We start from the raw sequence: 6,091 nt of genomic DNA on the forward strand, positions 1-6,091 counted from the left end.
CAAATCATGGAAAAAGCCTAAATGTCCATCACCTGATGAGTGGATCAAGAAGATGTGGTTTATATACACAATGGAGTATTACATGGCAATGAGAAAGAATGAAATCTGGCCATTTGTAGGAAAGTGGATGGACCTCGAGGGTGTCATGCTAAGCAAAATAAGTCAGGCAGAGAAGGACGGATACCATATGTTTGCACTCATAGGTCTAACAGGAGACCAGGAGAAACCTAATGGAGGACCGGGGGAAGGGAAGAGGGAAAGGGAGTTGGGGAGAGAAAGGGATGCAAAACCTGAGAGACTATTGAATACTGAGAATGAACTGAGGGTTGAAGGGGAAGAGGGAGGGGGGAAAAGAGGTGGTGGTGATGGAGGAGGGCACTTGTGGGGAAGAGCACTGGGTGTTGTATGGAAACCAATTTGACAATAAACTATTACAAAAAAACAAAAAAAACCAAAATAAAAAACATGGATATCTTCTTTAAGGAATTTAAGTATTGTTTTACTGAGTAACTGTTAGAGTAAATGTTGCACAGGAAAAACCTGAATATCAACTTTCACAGATAACCAAAGATGATTCAGAGAAAAAGATAAGCCATTTTTGAAATAACAGTTCAAAGCTAGGAGATTCAATTAATAATCATCTGAAATGTGTTTAAATCAATTGTTGTGGGGTACCTGGGTGGCTCAGTCAGTTAGTTAAGCGTCTGACTTAGGTTCAGGTCATCATCTAGCCATCCTTAGGTTAGGGCTCTGTGTCAGGCTCTGTGCTGACAGCTCAGAGGCTGGAGCCTGCTTTGGCTTCTGTGTCTCCTCTCTCTGCCCCTCCCACCCCATGTCTGTCTGTCTGTCTCCTCTATTTCCCCCTCTCTCTAAAAAATAAACATTAAAATAATAATAAATAAATGAATTATAATGATCTTCAATTCCTTTTTAAAATCATTATTTAGGGAAAGGTATTAAGCAGGCTGTGTTGTAGCTTATGAACAAGTAATAAATTTTATCATTTATCTTGAATGTATCATAGATAAGCTGCTATATAACGATTGCCACTTCAGATAGCTGTGAAATTAGGTGATTAACTAGTTGTTACTTAACCTTCTAATATCTGTATAAGTCTAAACATGAAACAGAAGTTGGTGTTTTGATTTTTTACTTTGCTTTTCTGTTTGGAGTGTCATTGTAACTACTGTATTGTAAATGATGGAAAATAATTGCATATGTTAAGAAAATATGAAACTTTATAAAGTAAAAAATAAAATAAAAAAGGTACCTTATTGTTGAAAAAATATAACATAGATTATTATTTTGAAAAATAAAATAAAATAAAATCATTATTTAGGCTTGCTGAATGAATCATGGTTTTTGAAATTTTAAAAATCTTTTTCTTTTTGTTAAGCAATAGAGTAAGGCTGGAATAAAACTGGAAAATGCACAACGTTTTAAAAATCCATATTTAAAATTATGCTATAATATATTGGAAATACATGTTATGCAGAGTATGTAGACCACATTATGGTCTGACTTACTAGGCTAGTGAAGACTCTTTTGAACCCTCAAATGTTTCCAATGTGCTTTGTAGGATGGAAAAATTTAACTTAAGGATAAAGGATAAAGTTTTTATATAAATCAAATATATATTTTTTTAATGTTTATTTATTTTTGAGCAGGAGACAGATTAAGTGTGAATAGGGGAAGGGCAGAGAGAGAGGGAGACACAGAATCCAAAGCAGGCTTCAGGCTCTGAGCTGTCAGCACAGAGCCCAATGTGGGGCTCAGACTCTCAGATTGAGATCATGACCCACGCTGACATCGGATGCTCAACAGACTGAGTCACCCAGGTGCCCTGACAATGTAAATATTGAGGTAAAATTGACCCAATAAAAAACCAGATTGGTGTATAAGTCCGATAAATGCCCCTTTGAGGGAAGTTTTTAATTTGGGAGAACATATAGTTCAAATAAAGTTTTATTGAGTGCCTGGCACTCTACTTGGGTTGAGGGGATATAGAATGATATATAATTAGTTTATATATGTTGAATAATAGGATATACATATGTCTTATTAAAGAAGTATAATCAGTGCTATGACAAAGGGAATCAGAGTACAAGAGGATCCTACACCAGAGAGATCTGACCTAATCATATGTTTATGTAAAATATATGAAGTCATTGTTTTCTATGTACATTTTCCCATAAAATAACACAGATATAGGCAATTATCTGAGAGGCAAATATTAGTTTGTATAAATAGGAACAACATGTGTATACACATATATATGTATGTGTATATATATATGTGCACATATATATATGTACTTACACATACACAGAAACACTCATACCACACATACATGCATACTGATCTATATACATACACCTGTATATATATGTACCCATATACGCACACACATATACATATATATGCATATTATATATTTAAAATATTTACCCCATTGTGCTACTATATTAAATAACCATTATTTTAAATACTATATTATATGTGTGGTATATAATAGTTCACTGCTAAGTTTCTATTAATTATTTCTGAGTGTAATGCCTCACATATATTTGTGAGCAAAGTCTCTCATCAAATGTGATGTTGATAGTGACCAGATGTATTACTTGTCTGGCTCTTGATTCACGTGTGTACCTGTGCCCACTTAGAGTAGCTGATGCTCTGTTTTCTCATGGAAAATACGCCACACTTACCAGGGACTGACCTCGGCAATGTACTACATTCTCAGGGGCTCCCCTTACGTGAAGGCCTGCTGACTTTCAGCAGAAGTATAGTTAATAACACTCTCTCCCTTTTCTTATTTCTCATGTTTCTGTTGTGCTGCCTTACACAATTTACAGCTCTTCCCCTTGCAGATAAGAATAGGTGAGAAAATGAGCCAGAAGAGAAATCTGGGTGATAGACCCCATTCTATATTTAGAATCCCCTTTCCCTTCAGAAAATTATGGCTTTAACATGAGACCAGGCTTCTAAGTTTGTTTGTTCCCATAAATTATTTTAATCCTAAATAAAATAGACTTCTGACAATAATCCGCTCAGATACGTTGGAACCACAGCATATGTATGTTGGAACGTACACCTTAATCTTCTCTTGCAATTCTTACATTTGTGGCTTATATTATTTCCTAATGATAGACACCTTTTGGTGTGGACAGTTTCAGGAAAATGCTTCTATTTTATTAACTTCTCAGCTTTTCTAGAAATAAAGTTACTTAGTTTAATAGTAAAACCTTGTATTCTGTTAACCCAATTTAACACTTTAAATCAAATTTGTTCACACTACTTTAATTTGATTCTTTCCTTTGTATATTGGTGACTTTCTATGTCATGGTAGAGAGCTAATAACCCATATGTTAAGTGCAAAGGTTTTAGAATTCAGACAAAATTTGGTAAAACCCTCAATCCGGAACTTGCTAGATGTTTGATCTTGGACAAACTAGTGAATTTTTCCAAGCCTCAGTTAGAAAATGAGGGTGAGGGCCCCTGGGTGGCTCAGTCGGTTAAGCCTCCGACTTCGGCTCAGGTCAGATCTCACGTTCGTGGGTTCAAGTCCCGCATCAGGCTCTGTGCTGGCAGCTGGCTCAGAGCCTGGAGCCTGCTTCCGGTTCTGTGTCTCCTTCTCTCTCTGCCCCTTCCCCTCTCATGTTCTGTCTCTCTCTGTATCAAAAATAAATAAAACATTAAAAAAAAGAAAATGAGGGTGATAGAGGTACTTACCTCATAATGTTGCTGTGAATTTTAAATGAGATATAATCTGGACACCTGCTCAGTGCAGTGATGTCAATATAGTAAATTTCCAAGCAATAGTTACTGCCATTGCATATTGTTGTTTCTTTAAGATACTTTCCCCCTTCTGAACCAATTTAATAAAAGGGCATCAAGATGAATTTGTTCCTCAAGGAACAATGCCAAAATCACGATATGGATAAAGTAACTTTCTAGGACTCTAGCTTGCTCCAGCTTAAGTCTTTAAAAAAATCTTAACGGCAGACTTTCTGCCAGCAGATATATTGTCTGCCCCTATAATAAAAACTCATAAAAGGAAGGAACAGATAAAAATGATGATAAGAAAGGCTATTTTTATTGAGTGATAAGAAATAGCCATCTGGGGTCCTATGGACATTTTAAAGAACAATGTATCTGAATCCAAACTCCAAACTATATTCAGTTATTAAATTCAGAATATGTCAAAGATAAAGATTTCAATTTCACTAGTCTGTTCAGTTACTAAAATTCATTTAGATATCAGATTTTCTGTTTATGTGGTTCTATGTGGCTAACCTGAAGGTCAGTGAGCTAAAAATTTGATGCTTTCACCAGGAAAAAAAATTGCTAATAAAAGACTTATCTGAAACTGAACTTTCCTAGATTAGGAAGTCATAGAAATAAAGGCCAAAGGGTGTCAAAGCACTAAATAAAGACTACTCAACTAAGATCATCAAATATTTATTGGGTTCCTTTTATGTGTAAAGCTCCGAGCTATGGGACATCAGGGGAATCTAAATATAAGCAAGAATCAGTCTCTAACTTCAAGAAACATGTAACTATAAAGAGGAGTTAAGTAGCTCTGACTTCTACAGGCAAAGATCTAGAGGGGTTCGGTTAAGGAATTCCAGTCAAGAATATGGAGAGAATAGATGGAGCATTTCATCAAGTTAGGACTAGATTATTACATACAAACAGGCATGTAGTCAATATGTGACTCCTAGCAGAATAAATGTAATAAAGCTATCCCAAAGTATATCTTAATCAAATTGCTTAAAACTTAGAGCAATTAAGGAAAAAAGCCAGAGGTAAAAAAGGCATATTATGTATAGAGATCAAAGATAAGAATTATCACAGATTTCTCATCAGAAACTATGCACATAAAAGGAGAATGGAAGGGCATCATTAACATCCTGAAAGGAAACACACACACACACACACACACACACACACACACACACACACACACACAAACTGTTGGCTCTGAATTTTTCAGTAAAAAATTCTTTCAGAAATGGAGAAAAATAAAGACCGTCAAGCCAAACAAAAACTGGGGAAATGTATCCCTGAAGACACACATGACAAAAAATTGTTACAGAAAATTCTTCATAAAGAAAAAAATACATAGAAATTTGAATATACATATAGAAATAAAATGAGTCAGAAATAGTAAAATGTAGATGTATATAAAAGGTTTTCCCTTTTATTTATTTAGTTAAATTTTAATTTTAACTTAATTTAATTTTAATCTTAAGCAGGTTCCACACCCAGCACAGAGCCAGACACAGGGCTCAGTTTCACAACCAGGAGATCATGAACTGATCTTAAATCAAGGGTCAGACACTTAACTGATGGAGTCACCCAGGTGCTTCAAATTTTTTTTAAAAGACACTGGATTTGGCACTGGTTTCTAGGATATCAGAAATTGGACACCAAAGCAACAGGCAACAAAATGTAAATTGAACATTATCGGAAATTAAGCTACATCTGAATAAAAACTTCTATGAATAAAAGGACACAATCAACAGAGTGAAAAGCTAACACACAGAATGAGAGAAAACATTTGAAAATCAGATATAAGGAATTAACATCCAGTACATATAGGAACTCCTAAAACCCCAAAACAAAAAATAAATAACCCAATTAAAATGGTCAAAATTTCTTTCTCAAAGGAAATATAAAAATGGTCAATAATCACATAAAAAAATGTTTACCATCACTAATCATTAGGAAAATCTAAATCAAAACCACAATGACATATCACCTAATACATATTAGACTGGCTATTATAAAATTTTTAATGTTTATTTTTGAGAGAGAGAGAGATAGTGAGAGAGAGAGAGAGAGAGAGAGAGAGAGAGAGAGAGAGAGAGAGAGAGAGACGGAGCATGAGTTGAGGGAGGAGAAGAGAGAGACGGAGATACAGAATCTGAAGTAGGCTCCAGACTCTGAGCTGTCAGCACAGAGCCCAAAGCAGGGCTCGAACTCATGAACTTTATGATCATGACCTGAGCTGAAGTCAGACGCTTAACTGACTGAACCACCCAGGCGCCCCCAGATTGGCTATTTTAAAAACAGAACAAAATTATTG

Source organism: Suricata suricatta, chromosome 3, assembly GCF_006229205.1.
Source record: "Suricata suricatta isolate VVHF042 chromosome 3, meerkat_22Aug2017_6uvM2_HiC, whole genome shotgun sequence".
Classification (NCBI taxonomy): domain Eukaryota; kingdom Metazoa; phylum Chordata; class Mammalia; order Carnivora; family Herpestidae; genus Suricata; species Suricata suricatta.